The sequence below is a fragment of the Lepisosteus oculatus genome, chromosome 13, assembly GCF_040954835.1.
Source record: "Lepisosteus oculatus isolate fLepOcu1 chromosome 13, fLepOcu1.hap2, whole genome shotgun sequence".
Taxonomy (NCBI): Eukaryota; Metazoa; Chordata; class Actinopteri; order Semionotiformes; family Lepisosteidae; genus Lepisosteus; species Lepisosteus oculatus.
In genome coordinates this window covers 8,024,932-8,045,635 of record NC_090708.1, presented here as the reverse complement: position 1 = coordinate 8,045,635, position 20,704 = coordinate 8,024,932, and the positions used below count along the sequence as shown (strand labels likewise).

At 37.5% G+C, this 20,704-nt stretch overlaps 1 protein-coding gene across 4 annotated transcripts in view; it reads right to left on the bottom strand.

The window, feature by feature from the left end:
* The window catches only part of pik3cb (phosphatidylinositol-4,5-bisphosphate 3-kinase, catalytic subunit beta), a 71,561-nt gene extending 55,637 nt beyond the window's left edge, over positions 1-15,924 (bottom strand). For 2 of the 4 annotated variants that reach the window (XM_015361016.2, XM_015361015.2), the window contains exon 1: positions 15,210-15,923. The gene's annotated coding sequence lies outside the window, so the exon portion shown is untranslated. Of the gene's footprint in view, positions 1-8,417; positions 8,517-15,209 lie in introns of those variants that run through there. The other 2 variants (XM_015361018.2, XM_015361017.2) reach the window with 2 other exon arrangements.
* Positions 15,925-20,704: the final 4,780 nt, after the last annotated feature.

The window sequence follows — 20,704 nt, the reverse complement described above, 5'->3', positions numbered from 1 at the left end:
CACTTCACTAGTGAGTGTTCTACTTGCTGAGTTCTAAATTTGATGTGCATCTGGTTTTAAACATAAAGACACAAATATTGCTCACTTGTTTCACTAGGCAGACCGCAATGCTATTTAAACATCCCTAGGAGATGACTGCTTTAATTTAACATTTTAGAGAAAACAAAATATTCCCATGCACAAGGCGAGACAGAATATCATCAAAATAGGAAGGCTTCCACAAGCAAGAGTTGTGATCTTGTAAAGAGGGGAAGGCATGACCTAGAAAAGTAACAGTCACCAAAAAAAAATGCTGCAAACAGCAAATGACCTCAAATTACACAAACACAGCAGAAGATCAAATTGTGTATTTGTAGTAGCAACTTCAAACTCTAAATGAAAAAAAAGGTGACATTGTACAAACTTCAGTTTTGAACATTTAAAACATTCCCACGTTGGTTCAGTATATTTCTTAGAAAATGGACTGAGCAGATCAACACAATGAACTGTGAAACTAAGAGCTGTGACAGATATAAAATAATGAGAGTGCAATAATGTTCTTGGTGCTCGGATGTAAGGATTTCGAAACAAGTGTAAAAGTTAATGTATATGAACCAGTCAGGAGAGAAAATACAATTATTTTCCTTCATATACAAAAAAACAGGTCTAAAAACTAATTCACACTGTGCTTTAATTACTTCCGTCTTGATATACATCCTTAATATTCAGTAAATTCTTAGGAATTCAACAAAGTAACACTACAATAATCTTTTTTCCCCCAATAATCATGTTCATGCATTTTAACATTCAGTCACAAAAGAAATACCTGTAATACTGGCTAAATAAAAAATAAAATACATTTGTAAGTTTTCAAAAGGAGAAAGCATGTGCAAGATTTGTTACACTATTTAGTTAACAGATCTCCAGAGTTCCTTGTTCCATTTCTAGTATTTGAAACAATTAGACCTGTTCTTTGGTTCCTACGTAAAATCCATAAGGGGTACCAATACTCTAGAGTAGTTTCACAATCTGTGAACCAAGCTTCACCATGTGCAGTTTCTGGCACAGCCAGGGAGTACATCTGACAACACATCAAATGGACAGCTGCTATTTTTCAGAGGAAAAGGCACTTTGTTGTGGTAAGACAGTTAATCTAAAATTAAACCTGGTATTAAAAACTAAGATTTACAACTAAGCCCACGTAAATAATTCTCAATGCATTATAAAATGCTTGTCGCTTCCTGAACTGAACAAAAAACTCCAGCAGGAGGATTAAACCAAAAGGACCATTCATGCTTCTCATGAGATTGTGGGGTAGTCAGGCAAGGAAATATTTTCTCTAATGACGTCAATAACATCTACAGTTCTGTGGCTCCACTGATTACATGAGAGGCCAAAACACACAACCTAATGTGATGACATGGACTCCAGTAAGTGAGTTTCACCAACAAGGCAGCAAATTAACAGCATACATATAACAATATGTACATTTAGGAATACTAAATGTAATACAAATGAGTAAATGTGTGATTTTGTGTCTAAAGGAGCTTTATTCCATTGTGGGCTTTCTCCAAACTACTAGGAAGGTTGAATTATAAAAGTCAAAGGAACAATGAGGCATATTCATCTTTGGTTCCTGCTAAGCTTAAAAAGGAGACTCCATGCCCTCATGTTTATGAAAGTCTTAATTTTCCTTCCAGAAGAAGCTTTGAAGACAAAACCAGTCAACGAAGGAATAAATCATGACAACGAACTAGTATTTATTTCGGATGAGCTTCAAATTCCAGTCGGAAAAAAATTTGGAAACCCTTCATGCTTTTGTATAGTTACATATTAAATCTATATTTCTCACCTTCCATTTAATGTTGTGTTCAGCAGGCTGAAACAGCAGTATTCAGTGACCATAACACTATTTACAGCCAAGGAGCCGTCATTAAGCTTACCTTTTTAATTGAACAAGTAATGAACAGAGCATTTTTAAAACAAAAGCATACAAAAACGTGTTCTTTGGGTATGTGGATTTAGAAGCTGCGAGACTGTAGTATTTTTCCCCAATAATAAACAAACCATAACACCGGGTATTACAAATCACACTACTATAATATTCACAACAGAAGCCTTCTATACTGTGCAGAGGACAAACCAATTTTACAACTCTTTATTTCCTTTGAGGGATATACGCAACTTTACACAGACATCTGTCGGAGCTCTGCAGTTTCCTATTGGAAACAGTACCAATAATTAAGTACAATTCACAACGCCTATGAACAAATAGGGAGCTTGAGAAAAAACAAATCTCCAGCTCTACTTTACAAAACCAAGCATCTGCCTGCCTTCTCTGTGTAAGCCCTTTAGACAAGGTATTTTGTTTAGAAAGCCACTCACCTCCCCCGAGGGCTGCTGGGTGCAGTTAACTGATGAACTCTTGCTGTGGAATGCCAGGCATTCAGCATATGTTCTCCAGCGCACTAGCAGTTATTCCTCAGTTATCAATGCAGAACACTAGCTCCCCACTTCATCACACGCGCAACTTTCAAACATCTTTCGGATTAGCAAGATTATTTTATTTCTGCCAAGTGATCCTTCGATCTCTAGTTAAAAGGAAAAAATCATAAAGGCCTATAATACAGGAAGGTGAAGGCAGTGACAAAAAACAAAACTTTTGCAGAAACTACCACTCTGTCTCACTGAAGGTTACAAGAGCTTAATTGCAGCTGGGCCTACTCATTTCCCCAACTTTTCTATTCCGAAAACTGGGCCTGCATTTCATTCTGAGGGTCAAAGTAATGGCAAGGAGACTCTTCATCAGAAAGAAAAACCAAATCCTATTCCATAGAGCACAACCTAATAGAAGGATCTTAAGGCAGCAGACAATCAATAATATCTAATCATTTAGGTAAATGTGGGTCACCAAGTATATCAAAGCCAAGGCTTTTAATATAGGTGTGCCTCATGCGTAAAGCTGCAACAGGAGGCATCAGTGACTTTGAAGGAGGGGGTGGGTGATTGCTGGGGCATGCTGGGCAAGATCTTCAATGCCCCAAGACAGCTCAACTTGCTGATGTTTCACAAACAATGGTGTCTAAGGTGATGTCAGTACGGAACTACAAAGGAAAGACATCAGCAGCACAGGGTAACAGTAGGCAGAAGCACACACTCTGGAACAGTGATACCCGTGGATTAATTTGAAGTGCAAGACAAAACAGGCAAACAACTGCAGATCAATTAACTGCACATTTAAAACCTGGGGCACAAGCAACCAGTTCTGCCATGAAAAGTCCCCAAGAACTGCAGGGTTGGGTTACAGTGCAAAAACAGCTCATCACACCTGGCAATGTACATTTCAAGTCCATGGTAATCAGCTACTGGAGAAATGTTATACTGTCAAATGAATTATCCTTTGTCATGTTCTAGATAAACATTCGAGCGCCTAAATAAATCCTCAAAACTTTCAAAAATATCTTCAAGTGTTTCATTTCCACAAACGTCAGTATATTGAATTTTATGCAATCTAATTTCAGTTTGATCCTTAAGAATAATCAACAATGGCAACCAAACAAGGAGAAACTAAGTGGAAACTAACTAATCTAATTCTGCTCTCCTTACTGTCCCCCAAGCCCATCTACATTGTATGGGTGACAGGGCCTTCTCCTGTTATGCCCCCAAGCTCTGGAACTCTCTCCCCAAGGATATCAGAGAGTCACCTTCTCAAAACTCCTTCAAATCTAGACTCAAAACCCTCTTCTACAGAAAAGCCTTTACTTAACTGGTTCCATTCTTCACCCCTCTGCTTTCTTAGTACCATCATCCACGGTCTCCTCTATATATTGTAATTGTGTATTCTTATTTATTGTTGTCATCCTGTAAAGCGCTTTGAGAAGCCACCTTTAAAAGGCGCTATATAAAATAAAGGTTTTTTATTATTATTACTATAACTAAGGGGGGAGTCTTTTTAAACCATGAAAAGGGTTATGGGAGTCTAGAACAAACTACCCAGCCATATTCCTGAGGCTGATACCCTGGATTCTTTCATGAAACAGCTAGATTAGATCTGCAGACCACATAACTACTTGCATCCAGATATGTTAGATAGGCCAAAACCCTTCCTCTGATTTGTCATGGTGAAAATGACAGCATTCCTTATAGCATAAGGTTCAGTCAGAACTGTAACAAAACCACTATAAGGCTGAAGGGTTTATGACGTGTAATGAAAGCATCCGATGTACAATGAGTCATTTGGAGTTTGTGGGTAAAACAGGCTCAAAGATATATAGGTTAGAATATAAAGCTACAGGTATAAGACTTGTTTTAAAGCCTTTATGCCTGTATTTTCCTGAACTAATAGTATTAACCCATTTGGGCCACTGCTTTCAAGCCTTTGATTTACTTGTTTGGTGAACTGTTCCATTTCCCAAGCAGGATTTGTTGACCATTCCTATTTATTCCATTTCAGTCGGTTTCTTGTGAATGTTCTCATTCAAACTTTTGCTTTTCTGAAATTGCAAACCTCTGTACAACTGTAAACCCGAATCTGCATTCTCTTGGATCCAAGTACACTTCAAAAGCATAACACGTTATATTCACCAATCCCTCACATTTCTGACATTTGTTTCCCTCACTTTGCGTAGATTAGTCTACATCTAGAAAGATATCCCCTCAAGCAGGTACTCCCACAAACCGAGTAAGAAGTCACGAGCCATGTTTGCAATTCAGCATTAATGTTGCCGATAATTTTTCTCATGAAGATTGGGGAAAAACTAATGTTGCCCATGATAATATTTTACATGTAAGTCATTTCTAAATATGGTTGTCTGTAACATACATGTCATGGATAACACCACATAGTTTGGTTGTTTTACCACCCTTTAAATTATAGTTAGCATTCACTGTCTCCACAAGATCCCTATTTAACAATTTCATTCCCTATATTCCTAGGTTGTATTTCATTAAACAATTAAAGATGCAGCTCGGATTGTGCACTTCATATATCTCTGTTGTGTTGAAAAGGATAGTTGACAAACATCTCATTCGAGTAGGTAGTTGTCAGCATGCGTAGGCTGCAAAGAAGCAAGTAAAGGCTTATTCCACACTGAATAAACCAGGGAATTCTTTTCAGCGTGGAACATGTCATTCTAAGAGCAAAACCAATGAGCAGGCATATGCAAATATCAGTAAACTACAGGACTGGAATGCAACTTAAAGAGTCTCTACAATTAATGACCACCTTTAACTGGTCATTTAACATTAACTCTAATTAAGGCATTGACAAAGCAAAATAATGTAAACTGAAGGACATCTTGCCTTTTTCACTCAGTTTGAATCCAAATTTAAGGGGCTTTCACGAGAAAAAAAACACACCAAAAATGAAAAACTGGATATTATACACTTTCTTTTTATGTCTGTGCACTTTAGACCCTTTACCTAAATGAATCCACTTCCAGTGGCTGAGCAGTCTTGATGTGAAACTCACAATGACAGTTATCAGGGTTGTTTCATCAGGCCTTCCAATTAAATCAATAATGATCAAGAAATGTCCACTTGTGCACAACAGGCTCACCACAAAAATACAAACACAAATTCCTTTCCTCTGTCTCCCCTTCCATCTCTTACAAATTGCAGAAACAAAGGGTCGTAAATGCAGCACAGATCAGACAAGCCAAAATCAGAAGACCCTGTATCAAGTAAATACACAAAAGGTATGTAGTCGGATAAGTAACCAGTAAAACTGTTCCCTATCCATTTTATAATTAAGATTTCTATTACCTGTTATATCCAAAGGTTTTCCCAATATTAGAAAAAAAAACACCCATCACCCAGTACATTGTTATGAAAGTCAATGGCAACATTTAATCTACTTAAAAGTGAAAAATGATTTGACAAATTACTTTGTAAAAGGCACCGAATAGAATGGAAAGGTAAAAGACTGGTACAAAGTATTCAGATTTAAATCATTGTTGCCTGTGGATGGGATGAGGATATGAATTCTTTATAAATTTCAGATACTTTGAAAAAAACTTTGGTTGAGTTCTGCATACAGACACTGCCTATTAGAGCCATTTAAACTAAAATTTGGAACCCCAGAGACTTCTGTTTCAAAAGACAAGGAAGGAAGTTCCTAAGTTAATTAAAAAAAAATATTTGGAGGTTCTCTTTGTGTTAATCAGCCTTCAGTGCTTAGCACTGGTAATTGGCTGGGTCACATCAAAAGTAAATTTTTACGTGAAAAATGCAAAAAAACTACCAAATACCCACAGAAGTCCATAAATAATTCTCTCTAGGGCACTAGATGATCATGGTACAATGGCATAAACACTGAGCTCAGTGTTTTTGTACTGACCTAATGTTTTCTTCAAGAGAAGGCCTTTTTTGCTCTATTTCAGCCACCACAAGGAACTACGCAAATGCGAAGTCCATAAACAACTCAATTAGCAGAGACGGAAAGAGGAAGCTGAAAAGGTGCAGAGCTTAATCAGTAACCAGCTGTCCAGATACAGCCCTGAGCACTGCTAGTTCTCTCCTGTCTGCCACCAGCAGGGTATCACTATTTATAGAGCGAAGGGAATTGTTCCAGTGACCTTTTCTGTTCAAACCATTCTTTTTTCAGCACAATGAAATCTACAGGGACTACCGTGTTAATAAGTTACCTTTTCAGGGAAGACAGAACAAAGGTTTTCACAGTACACTCTGTTACCAAGATCAAATTCCACTTTGATTGATCCTCTCGCCAAGAATGTGGGATTGAATCAAAGCCTCATCAAGATGGACGCCTCGCTTGATTATGACTGGACAGTCGATGAGAAAACATCCTTGCTAGTCTGAATTGGAGTTGAAAATCTAAGCAACGGTTCTTCTGACAACATTAAAGAAACCACAACAAAATCAGAAGAGCTGACTTGAGAGAAAATGAATTAAAATTCCAGCCAATATTAAAATGTTGGTTTTAAAATACGTTGTGGTCTCCACCTACATCTTACTGGAAACTAAGATTTTTAAATTTGCCACCTCTCTTTTTGCTCCAGGTTTGGGTTCCATCCAACAATATTTTACAGAAAAATCATGGGATCAAGATAAAAATACATTCCCTTTTATCTAGCCAACCTTTAAGACTAGGCTGAATCCCGATGTAGGTCCACAAGCCTTGGGAAACAGTTGTGGAATAGCAAGTAGCATTTCTAACATTTCTTACAATACCTCAGCCCGAGTTCGAAAAAAGGAATCCTTCGGGCAGTTACAGCACAGACAACCTTTTTTCGCAAGCGAGGTTTAGTTTGATAATATATGACCCAATCAGCCAATTTCACAAAATTCAATATTTTTTTGTAGTCACAATTCTGACCCAGTTACTGCTTACTATTCTTAAGTGTTCGTACGATGTCAGTCAAAGCAATCTCACTTCCTCAAAATAAATTGTGAGTCACTTCCTTTTCATGTCATGTTTCATTTACATGTGCCGTATAACTGGATTTTTAGGCACTTGCATTGCCTGGGAAGATTTTGAAAACCTAAATGATACTTAAAACCTCTTCACTTTCTTTTTAATTTTTTTTATTTTAGAGAACAAAAAAAAACATATTACATATAAATCACCATTATTCAGCCTTACTTTTACAATACACTTTCAACTATACATCACAAGCAAAAATGGTCTATTCCTGTTTGTTCCCCTAGTAGTTTACAATTATATAACTTTTAAACAAAACTATATACATTCAAAATGAGGAAGATGTGTACATTTCTGAATATGAAAAGGGAGAAGACTATATAAGTGTTTCTTCAGCTCTGTTAAAGATAGATTAAGATTTGAAGCATGCCCCATGTAATCTACTGAAATGAACAGCATCTTGTCACTAGTAATCAGACTGCCAGGAACCTGACTGCTGCATCCAAAACATAACTCAGTTAAGAAGCAACAAAACATAAAACATACAATCTCCTGAATTAAATACCAATATATTTGCCTGGCGTCTTTATCCAAAGTGACTGACATTTACACCTATTTATACGGCTGAATATCATACTGGAGATATTTGGGTGAAGTACCTTGCTCAAGGGTACAACAGCAGTTTTTTTTTTTATCTAGGATTTGAACCCGCAACCATAACCAGAACCTTAACTTTTGCTAGGAGGATAAATTATGTGCAAGTCACACCTGAAGAAGGCTCCACGGACGAAACGTTGCGTTTTCTTTCTTCTCTTTAGAGCATAGAATAAACCTATTACTTGTTCCTTTGCAGCCTACACATGCTGAAGCAGCTACCAACTGGATCAATTATGTGCAAGAAGAGAATCTATTAAAGATAACATAAATGATCCATGCAGTATATTTTACATACACACAGAAGGCACAGGAAGTTTTATATAAATTCGAGTGCAAAAAGCCCCATGATTACTTGTAAAATCACATCTGCAGCTTAACAATTATGAAAAGTATCCTTTACCTTGTTAAAGACTTCACAATGATACTAGATGTGAAGAGCCATCTTTTTGCTGAAGCACATCAAAGCTGGATGTCCGAGGTGGTTGAGGAGGCAAAAAAATATAGACCAACTGAAGCAATTAAACTCATTAAGAGTTAAACCATAAATTAATCATCTTCAGCAGTGCCTTTGGTCTCCTTTTTAACTTCAAAAGGTCACAAGAAAAGCAACAAAAACACTTTAAAAGTACTATTTACTGAAGTCAAACCTTCAAACTGAGAACAAAACATCGGAAACTTAAGAAAATACCCAGAATGTGTACTACTCAATGTGGTTTACCTCTATGAGGAGGCCCCTTTCACAAAATAAGATTCTGAGCAGCAAGTTTTTTTTACGTGGCAAAGAAAACTTTAGTACCTTCAGGCTCCAACCGTGTGTACCGCCTCCTATTCAAATTCAATTACAAGTCTTATCTCGTTGGGGGAATCTCATTTGGCTGGTTCCTTAGAAGTTCAACTCTTTCCCTCGGGATGCCTACAGTAAGAGACCCTCTTCAGTTCATTGTTGTCATGCAAATGCTCACTGAGGCTACACACAAAGCATCACACCTCCTTTCTAGAACAGCTTGTCGATGGGCGATTCAGAAGTTGTATGTATGTGTAAATGGACACTTCTGCCCTTTTGTTGAGAGGATATTTCACAAATTGGAAGTATTCGTTGAAATACAATAGTCGTGAAAATGCAGAGTGTAGGCATGCCAAAGGAGAAGTAAACCAAAAGCTCATTCTTCTTTCCTGATTTTGCACTTAGTAGCGCTTGGCCTCCTTCATGTAGAAATATTTAGCTCAATACAGCTGCAGTCCAATAAAACCTTATAATGCACTTTTTGATTCTCATCATATTTTAATATAGGTAAAAGGATTCTGGAAATCTCCCTAAATGTGATAAGTTTAGTATGGCTATTAGAAGAGCAATATAGAAAGTGTATTTCACTGAAAGGAAGTGAAACACTTTACCTAGATACCACTTTGATAAGCATCTAAACCCCCAATTTAACATCACAGAAAGCATAAAAGAACAGTATACATCATTCATGACAATGATTCAGGAGCCAAACTGCAAAAATCCAATGTAAGGCATTATTTGAACACCTAAATAAGAGGAAGCTATTGGGACCATCCCACTTGTTTGCCAACGGCTTACTCCCCCAAGATTTCAGAATTTTGAACAATTTCACCATTACAGACAAGTAACTGTGTGGTTCACCTAGTCTGTAGAAGAACGACATTCCCTTCAGGACAAGAAATCCTACATACAACTTCTAGATCAGCAAAATCTTCCTTGAAAGTAGAATTAGAATTAAAAACACACCACGCCAAATCACGTCTGATGAATTCACTGCAGAATTTTAAGTTACCTCAATTTACATTCTACACCCTTAATGTATCCAAGCATTTTGCTGGCAAGGGACTCCACAGAAAGGGAAAGGATATGAATGTAGACTAGTACACAAAGTGTTATACGTTTGGTCAAAATCCTTTCATTTGGGATCGTACCCGTCTCAACGCCCTTCTTCCAGTTTAATATCGCACAGAACTCTTCTGAAACTTACTCTTGCATGCAAAACCCTGTACTTAACCACTTCGCTGCCCTCTGAGCAATGACTTCAGCTGTCAAAGCAAATTCCAGGTTAAGCAATAACAAATCTAAGGCTGAACTGTTTTCTTAGGAGAGGCTAATTTTCTCAGTCAATGGGCGGCACTTGACAAAGCAGACTGAAGTGCCACCAAGTTACAGCCACAGCCACCTCGTGAGGGAACACACTCTCAACTTCCTGTGCGTCTCACAGACCTGAAGGAATTCAAAAGGCATCCCCCCAAACCCCCAAGAATCAACTCAAGAAACAGCAGGAGGTTTTACAGCACTGCCTATCTCTTCTCACTATGCTGCCTGCCTTGTTTACAGTGAATACAAAGACAAATCTGCATGCAGCTAGAGATAAGAATTTCAGCACCCTTCCTAGAATAAACCGATTTCTGTCCTTTTTTATTTCTAAAGCGCTTGCCCCTTTCACAATATGTTAGAAAGCATACTTGAACAAATTTCTAACATTCAGTTTGGTAACAGATATCATAATATTCTGTAAGAAATGCACTGCTAAAAGCATCTCCTTTCACTTGCTTTGCACGGCAGGGACAGATGTATTGCCATTACAGGGGGGTACTCATTTCCTGCGCATGTTGCAAAACAGCGCTTGAGACCTTATCTCAGCGTTGTGATGCACAAGCCTAAACTGAAAGACAAGCAGGCGCACGATTATGAAGACTGCATGCTGCACTCTTTCTTAAAAGCAAAATGTCTTTTTAGTCCACATTTGCCCTCGTCAAGGCAGCAGTTTTGAGACATCACTCAAACAATAAAAAGTACAGGGAAATCATTTAACTTCAAGGCTGACAAAATAGCAATGTTTTATTTCTTTAATCAAGAATGAAAGTACTGCATGAGAAAGAGATTGATACACTACTCTGCAGTTCCCTTTTGCAGAAAATAAAACCATGACAGTGTACAACCCAAAGAGTAAAATATGTTTGGATAATCTATTTCTAAAGATTAAACTATGCCTCCAACAAATATTTCAACCAACACTAAACTTTAGATCTACTCAAGTGTACTCATACAGCAGAACTAAAAAATTGTCAAAATAGAGCTAGTGCCCTCCAAAAAAAACTACTCTTAAAAATTAAGACAGCACCTCCAGTTTTCCACTCAAGCAAATGAAGTAAAACCCCAATTCAGGGGTGGCGTTTAAACTGGATGAACCCAAAAATATCACATTGTCATTGTTGTCAGATTCGCAAGCGACACAATCCAAGTATACTTTTTTGTTTTGACTCAGTTACAGTGGTTACCTTGTCTAGGTTAAGCAAAAGACATTGTAGATGTTAAACTGTGTTGTTCTACAATTAGACCACGCCTACCTAGGTTCTGGGTGACCACTGGGGTGAGCAACAGCTTACAAAAATAAACGCGGTCAAAAACAATAGACAAATACTTCTGGTAAAGGTGTCAACACCTAATAATCTGACAAAATTCTTACGTTGCCTCAGGATTTTGTGAAATGTATTTAGAAACATTCTCTTCCTCCTTTAGGTTTCTGGTTACTGATGCCTCTCAGCATCACATTACAAAAAAAAAGAAGGATCAAATCCAAAAATAACCATTCCTTACTAAGATGAAGGTCATACAATTTTCATAAAATATAAAAATATCTGATTTAGTGGAAAAAAAATGCTAATTTGAATCCTTCCATTCAGAATCTTTAATACCCTATGAACAGTCATTAAACCTGGTACGGTTGCATTTAAAGGCCAACAGAAACTAAAAATGATCCCAGAACAAGGCAAAATGAACTGTGGGAACAGAGGGTTACTGACTCCAAATGCATTAATATAGCTGACTGCAGATAGCATCATAAGAGCTCAGTCTTAATTCATCGATGAAAATGAAAGCCCTGACAATACAGATCACAGAGGAAAGCTTCTTCAGCTGTGGTAGACTGACATGGTAGCACTGAATCAGGCTGAAGAGTAATTGCTCCAAAAAGTAGGTATAAAGAGGAAAAACTATCCGTTTCTATTTCTTACAGTGTTAGACTAACACCTCTAACTATGATATGGAAAGGTGTTTTTTAAAGATAGAGAAAAAAGCTCCACACAAATGGTTTTCCAACTCATTTGCTGACACTGCGCTTGTTTAACAGTGCTTTCTGAAAGGCATCAAATATAGGAAAGTGACATTCTCTACATACTAGCATTGAATATAGGACCTTAGATATTTTTAGATTGCCTAAGCAGCACCTCCCTACCCATCTTTTCAGATTCAGTTACTTTTAGGTCATGCAGACGGAGTCTGTGACCTAAAAGTAAAGCCATTCATGTTCAGCTGCTACTTAAGATTGTCACTTAGCGACTCACTGTAACAGAGACCTTAAATTTAAATATCGGCACTTGGGGCAGCACGGTGGCACAGTGGTTAGTAGTCTTACTGTTACTTTAAACATGCTAATAATGAACTGCTCGTGTGAAGATCACTCCATACAGAAACCACCATTTTTTGTCCAACAAATGTTCTCTCAACAGCATAGCAAGAATCAATACACTGTTTTTTTTTACCAAATTCAATTCTCCTGTGGAACCTTCTTGTTTACTTTAGGATTCTGCTCTTGGAGCTGGTCAGGCAGGGGTGAGTCTTATATTTGTGTGGTGCCTCGAAGAGAAAGACCACTCAAATAAGATTCTGCGCCTCTCCCCTTCACATTAAAAGCCACAGAGTTGTCCTGTTCCTGCATTTTTCAGCCAAAATGCCAACCCATCAAAAATTCAAAAGTAGGTTTTAACATCAGCTTCAAAAATTAAATGGGTGAAACCCACTACACATTTACACAATGTCTTCTGACTAATGACATCATTCGGGCTATTTCTGCATTCCAGTTGTCTGCTTTTCAGCAGAATGTTCCAATGACTTAAAGTCACATGCTTTTAGTCAATGGCCACAACAGTAATTGAGAAAACGGCTTTTAGACCTTTTTCTTGCACTTGCATGTGGGAGTACACTAGATTCACAACCTTGTTTACCTTCATATTGCAAGAAAAAAAACAGGGATAGAAGGATACAGATGCACAAAGGAACGACTGGGCTAAATTAGCCAAACTACCAAAACATACCTGTAGTGGGAGGAGTGCAGTTTTGAAGAGTTCAACAGCAGATGTTCAAAAAGGTCATTTCCAGAACCATAATTAAGGCTATGAAAGAAAGATTTTTGATTCATCATAACTGGGCCCTGATATGCATTGCCTGTATTTTACAGGTATTTTGTTTTATAACGTCAAGGAGACTAATTCTTTAATTAGCACCCAATGAGCATAAGTGATATAGTGCCCAATTTGAATGACTAAAAGAAAATCCGTTGTGAACAAAGGGCAGATCTAAGAAAAAAAACCACTATTCTGATGGAAAAGATGCAGCTTTACAACATGTGAAATGGGGGATGAGCAATGAACTTGTTAATGAACCAACAAGCAACCATATTTCTGTTGTTAGCAGCAGATTTCCTACATGAAAGCAAAAGCAATAGATCTCAGCAATGACTACAAACTCTCTCTTTTTATTCAGAAAGAGCTGGCATGAGGGTGAAAAATAAGTTCAAAAGAAAGAACTACTAGGTCACGAACGATGTACACGATAGATAAGCAAACGAAAGAGCAACAAAGAGAGACTGTGCACTATAACTACTTGTTTAAACATGCAGGGGAAAATTTGACTGGGAAAATAAAAAGTGAAATTCCACAGATTAGACTGTGTGCAAGGCGCAATGATTACACTACAAGAAAACAACAAGAACTTCGAGCAGACGCACATAAAGAGTACATTAGGATCCTGATTCCAGGTGGTCACAGAACTGATGGCTGAGTAGTGCCTGCACAGCTCAATAGTCACATTGTTTTGTGTTTATGGGAAAAATAAACACTGCAGAAAACAGCAGAGAGCTGGCAATGCAATATTCTAACACAATGAAACTCCTAATCAAAATTGGATACCAGGTACTTGGGGGTTGCAACACCAGAGTTCCCAAAGTTATTTGTAGAGCATTTTCCATGCTATTTATTTTCGATATCACATACTGTAGCTGTAGGGATACAGTCCACTTTTACTGATCTCCCTACCTTGCAATAACAAGGTCACTACACCATTAAACCTCTAAAAATTAACTAATCACCATAAAACATAGTGGATAATCACAGGCTGCTAGACTACATTCCACATCATTTCTATTTATTACTAATTCCATTTAATTGCTGTTAGTGTAAATACTCCTTGGAGCTAATGTAGACAAAAAAATTGCTTAACCTTAATATTTTGATGTCTATTATATAACATCTGTGTTATAAATATACACCACTGTTTGGGTAATATCAATAGATACTGTCCTACTTACTCAGCAGTCCATAATGCTGTATACTAAGAAAAAACGATGGATTTTCTACTGTTTATGTTGGCTTAAGTGAGCCGACAGAACGACAAAGGCAAAACATCTGACAACACCGGAACCATATTCAATAATAAAGGATAACAAAACACTGTGCCCGAGACAATATCGTATCTTCTGCAACAGGTATTTGATTTTTCTAACAAGGTTTAAGATGAAGTGTTCTTAATTGAGTTTACTAAACGTTTGCCTTTTAGACTTTTCTAACTTCTCATTTAAGAACTCCAATAGCTTAGCCGGATATAAAAAAAGTAATGCTTTAAATCCAAATTAAATCCTTTGTCATCTGAGTATCCAACTTTCTTCCACAGAAATCCTAGAATTACTTCGTAAAAGCAGAGTCAAACGTGCATTATACATTATACAAGCAGTAAAGACTCATACCACAGTAAGGACTCATTCCCAAGCATATTGTTGTCCAAGGAAGCGTCTATCTCGCAATTAGCTCGATTACTTTGTCATCTCGTGTTTCCAACGTGTCTTAACAAGAGTATTGGGTGGATAAAATAAAACCACGTTAACCTTTAAAACACTAAACAGGTCAACTATAATCTTGCTGGTAGCGCGTTTACGCATCGAAATAGTTAACTTTCCAGGTCTGACATCTACACTATATGACAAACAGAAAACACTCAGGCGGAATGTAGGTCCACTAAATAAAACTACACTTCTGGTTCTGTTAAACTTTCTTAAAAACATTAGAAATGCGTGAACTGCGTTTAAAGGAAAAGGAGCACCAACACGAAAGCTATCGTTAAAATTCCTACCTTAAAGTCGTGTTCTCCAGACTCAATGTTTGAGATGTTCGCTGTGTTAATAAGGAAATTAAAACGCGCTCACGTCCTGCCAACAGTTTGCAAAGTCATTAAACGTGCAAAGGCGCAAAATGATAAATCCGGCTTCTTTTGGAGGCTTTGTTACAAACCGGACACAGTTCAAAGCAGGTGGGAAACATAAGTAACCTCCTCGATCATTCTCGTTGTTGTCGGATAACCTGCCTCTCTCAGCCACAGCTCTCCGGCGCTGCCGGTCGCTTCCCAGATTCACACTCCCTAACTTCAGGATATTATTATGCTGTGATTTCACCCGGAAACACAAAGTTCTCAACACCCTCCCACAGCAATTGTCAGCCTCCGAAAAAATGCTAAAGACCTTCTTTTTACTGAAGTTTGTCCGTCGCTGAGTACATCGGAAAAAGAGGTATTTTTGTTTTTCTGATGTGGCGGGTCGTATATTCGACCCAGCTTGTCAAGTGTTTCATCAAGGCATGCGCTTGACCCTCCTGTTGAAATCCTCAGAATCCACAATAGTTTAGCTCAATTAACTCGATAGGATATTCATCCGGTTTGTGACAATTAGACTGTATATCCTGCCCCACGGCATAAGCATTTCTTGAGCAAATCATTAAGCGTTGCATAATTCATATGACAGTGCATTAGCCAGACGGTTCCGAAGATGAACTGTCTGTTTTTGAAGGAGGTGCGTGAATACGTAATTGTTGATCAGCTCAACCTTATACAGTCATGATAACTAATGATAGTTTTGCTGTTCTGGTAAAATCTTGGGACAGTTAACATATATGCGTGGGTGTCAGCTAGTTTTGCATCATCTTAAACTGAATAACTCTCAGACACAGAAAGAACGTATTAGAAAAGCTCAGCTGTTTTTAAACCTGTTATCAAAAACATTTCACCGAACTGAGATGTTGCTGACGTAGTTATGGAAAAGAGAACATTGTGTTTGGAATATTTTGCTTTAATCTGAACAAAAACAATAAACAACATGTAGTGACTCAGTAATATTAGAAACAATACAATGTCTTAATATAAAACAATACTATGCCAATTTAGCAATACATTATTAAAAACCTAAAGTTTTTACATATTAATTTATTATTACCCCTTTTCATGAAATGCAGCTGTTCACTTTCAGAAAGAACAGTATGGCGAGGCATTCTTCGGTGTATACTATGTACTTGGTCTAGCACACTTAAGCTAGCAATGATATCAACACACAACTCAGCAGAAATGAGGCTGGCCAGTACCTAGTGGAGAGACCTCCTGGAAAGGTAAGGTTGCTGTTGGAAGAGGTGTTAGTGGGGCCAGTAGGGGGCGCCTACCCTGGAGTCTGCATGGGTCCCAACGCCCCAGTAGAGTGACAGGGACACTGTGCAGTAAAAAGGGTATCACCCTTCACAAAAGATGTTAAACTGAGGTCCTGACTCTCCTGGGTCATTAAGAATCCCGGCGTGTTTCTTGAAAACAGTTGGTGGTGTTATCGTTGTCCTGGCCAAATGTCCCCCTGGCCCTTACCAATCACGGCCTCCTAATGCTCCCGAACTATAAATTGGCTTCATCACTCTGTTCTCCTCCCCACTGAGAGCAGGTATGGGGGGAGTGTACTGGTGCACTGTGGCTGCTGTCACATCATCCAGGTGGGGACTACACATTGACAGTGGAAGGGAGTCCCTGTTATCTGTAAAGCACTTTGAGAGGAGTGTCCAGAAAAGTGCTATAACAGTGTAAGGAATTATGATAATAATTTATTCTTACAGTTCTATAACCCAAAAAATTATTATTATTATTATTATTTCCAGAAACTACGGATAAAAAATGCTCAGGTTAGTATAGCAATCTCGGAATCTTAGAAACGACTCTCAAAGCAATGAAAGATAAGTCTGAACTTTCCCAAGCAGTTCTTTCAGAATGGGAAAGACGCCACAGTTTACATCTTTTAAAATTGTGTTCTTCAGGGACCTCTAGTGGCACAATATGAACATCCCCCAGTATGGATGATTCCTGGGTCTCAGATAAATGCAAAGATGCCCCTCAGATAAACCTGAAATAATAAAACATAATAATGAGAATTATAGCATGTTTCTTTGAGTTTAGAGGGGAAGGGGAGATGATTAGGGTTCCCAGCTTATAATACATGAAAAAGGTGCCCCAAGGCAGATACAAATTAAGACTTTCTTGGCTAACCTATTTTTTTTAAATGTCTTTTGTACGTAAATTGGATTTCTGGTTGGCTTTTCTATTACTTAATTGACATGATTAATTATTTTGATAAATTTCAATAAATAGCAACAGAAGTACCAATAATAATCTTTAGTATCTTTATTTAGCATGTCTCATTACAGGAATCACAAGAATGTACACATAAAAGCCTGACAGCAGTAACAGCATGAAGCTACACGCAATTGCAATGTTTTAGCTGTTAGACTTTTACTGTAAACCATCAGATCTATAGAACATGTTAAAATGTGCCATTTAACAGGCGAGGACAGCTGAGGTGGATTAAAACGACCCTGTGGTCTTTCAATGTTGGGGAAAGAGGGCTCTGTTTCAAATGTCTGCATCCCAGCACAGCAAATAAAAGACTCTGGTCTTAACCTCAAAGAACGCCAGGCATGCATACAAGACCCAAGCTGGCTGTTTTTTCTCTCCGTCTGCGATACAACACTAAACTCCCGTTCCATTGGATTACCTACAAAACGGAATGAAAAAAAAAGATAAACTTTCTGACTAAAAGATCATCTCCTGCTACTGCGTGGTGTGGTACCCCTCCCGCAGGTCCTACGAATGAAGGGAAACTGATGGTGTCAGACAATATTTTTTCACCCATTCCTCTTTACAGACTCCGAAAACTGAATGTTCTTGGAGCTCCCCCTGGCTGTACGAACACTTTCACAAGACGGCAGTGAAGATGTAATGGTTAGGAGGGAAGAGGTCGTTTAACAATACAAAAAAAAAACTGTGTGGCAGTCTCGCCTTGGTTTATTCTGACTGGCAAAAGATGAGCTGGTGTGTGCAGGGAACTAGCAACTAAAAGAAACTTCGTAAATAATTCGTTGATGAAAACACAAGCTGACGTCGAATAGCTCCCCTTTACCTTTTCTGTATTTAAGATACTCAATGACCGTGTGTTAACAATTGTGGAAAATGTGTTAGAGGTATTAATATTTTCTCTTATGAATGTTTTAATGATTTTTTAATAAAATGATCTTCGCACGAAAGACCAAGACTGGTAATTGGAAGTGTTCTCAGAGCCGGTTGTCTAGTTATATCCGATTTCAATTGAAGATCCTGCAGGTGTCGGTTCTCAGCTTGTAGAACAAATTCCTTGCCGTATTGTGAATCAAGGTAGTGTGCAGTTAAAAAGGCGTTGTTAACAGTTGTTGTAAGCCCCAAGATAGTATCTGTGATGCAGTACAACGGCAACTCTCAATCGTTTAAATCAAATCAAAGGACTAAATGCGGTGAACAGAAAAGAGGCAGAGATCTCGCCATTCTTGGCTGTAAATATTATTTCCCAATCGTATTATTCTAGCTACAAATATTATCCGTGATGACATATTTTCTTCTGAGCTGAAAATACAAAAAGAAGTATTCTTGTTACTATCCAAGCCTCCTTTAGATAATGTAGTTCAGGTAATGATAACGACCCACTATTGAATTATGAGTAAATAATGTCATGTTCATACATGACAGACATGAACACTAGTCCTTCCTAAAGCCAGCATCTTCCTGAAACACTTTGCTGTACTAGAACTATCCACAACTATATCTCGAGTAGAAACATCAATACGGTTACTATGCCGTCGTTTCAGAAAGACCAGGAGATTTGTTCTTTAAGTCTTGAAAAAAAAATCACATACTGTACAAGTCTATCCTATTTCTACAACATTCACAATTAAAGCAAAGTACCAAGCAATGACACCGTTTGGAAAATTGCTTCAGATTGAAGAAAGGCTTAATTGAGAACATAAGACGTAAAGTAAAATGAACGTGCAAAGGTTGATTCCACGCTGAGAAGCAGAAGAAAGACAACATTTTGTCTGTCGAACCTTCTTCAGGTATTCATATTTTGCAGCCAGCTCACGCCGACACAGCCCCCAGTTCAAACTTTTTGAAGCAATTAAATAATTTCCACTTAGATTAATCACTGAGTCCAGCTCCTCCAATTACACAATAATTAACAATTTATTGCCGGTAAAAGTACTTTAACATATGAGCTGCCAGTTGACAAGTCAATGCAGACAGACACAAACACACGAGCAAATCATCAATTTATAATGGTTTTAGTTTTAAACGTTAAGTGCTTTTAATATTCCAAATAAGAACTTGTGATTTTCTGGACATTTTGTTAGCCAAATGGAAAATGAAAAGTTTAAAGTATCACTTTACCGAAGTATTTGTCCCTTAAATGTGACCTTAAGGTTTTGTGCGGCTGCATAATATATTTTTCTCAGAAGCAAATGGTCAGAATAATTCTACCCATACAGTCACTTTAACCCATATAAATTTTTATTGCCTTTAATTTGCTAAACATATGATCAGCTTTAAGAGCGAAAAACAAAACAGGGTAACATCCAGCATGGTTCTATTACGGAGTTATTTTGTTTTTATTTGATTAAATATACCCTAATTCAATCCAAACTAGAATTTGGGTTAATCGTATAATATGAGTTTACCCTGTAATAAAAAACAGATTGGACATGAAAGGGAACATCATATAAATGCATATAATTACATATAGCAAAATATATAATTTGTTTAATTGTGAATTCCAGCCAAGAAAGAAAGATATAATTGCTTGAAAGGAATACTTTCCAATGAAATTATACTGAAACCCTAAGATCAAGCACAATGCACACTTAAAATGAAAGCATAATACGGAGGTCAAATTGAAGGCGAGTGCTGAGCCACATCTGTGCAGTATTATTCAAAGTCCTATGTTAGAACTTTAATCTGTTTCCTTTAATGGCATACTGTAAATATTAAACGATGGATGAGTAAACCTATAACCAAGTGAAATAATAGACATTAATTGCTTTTTTGAAATGCTCGCCTCTATTCTTAAAATTATTAGACAGCTATATTGTTTTGAAACTTATCATGAAAACGAAAAGTTAAATAAGGATAGAAAATATAATTTGAAATAAAAACAACAACAAATGGGACGTTGACAATAAGATACTCCTTAAGCATGTAGATTTAAATATCTTTTTCCGGCGTCGGATTAATTTCAAATGATGTTCTCTTTTAACTGTTCTGTTGTGCATTGTAAGGATAGTAAGCTAAGGTAAAAGTTGAACTGAATACACAGCGGCGTTCTCATCTTAGCGAGTAACACTCACAATAAAGGAACAGTGGTTCTACACTTAATCCGCATACCAGAACCCCTATGGAGAGGAAGCTTGTAAAAACATCATACACAAAAAAGTTAACTATAGAATTCAATAAAATTTTCTGTGCAAAGA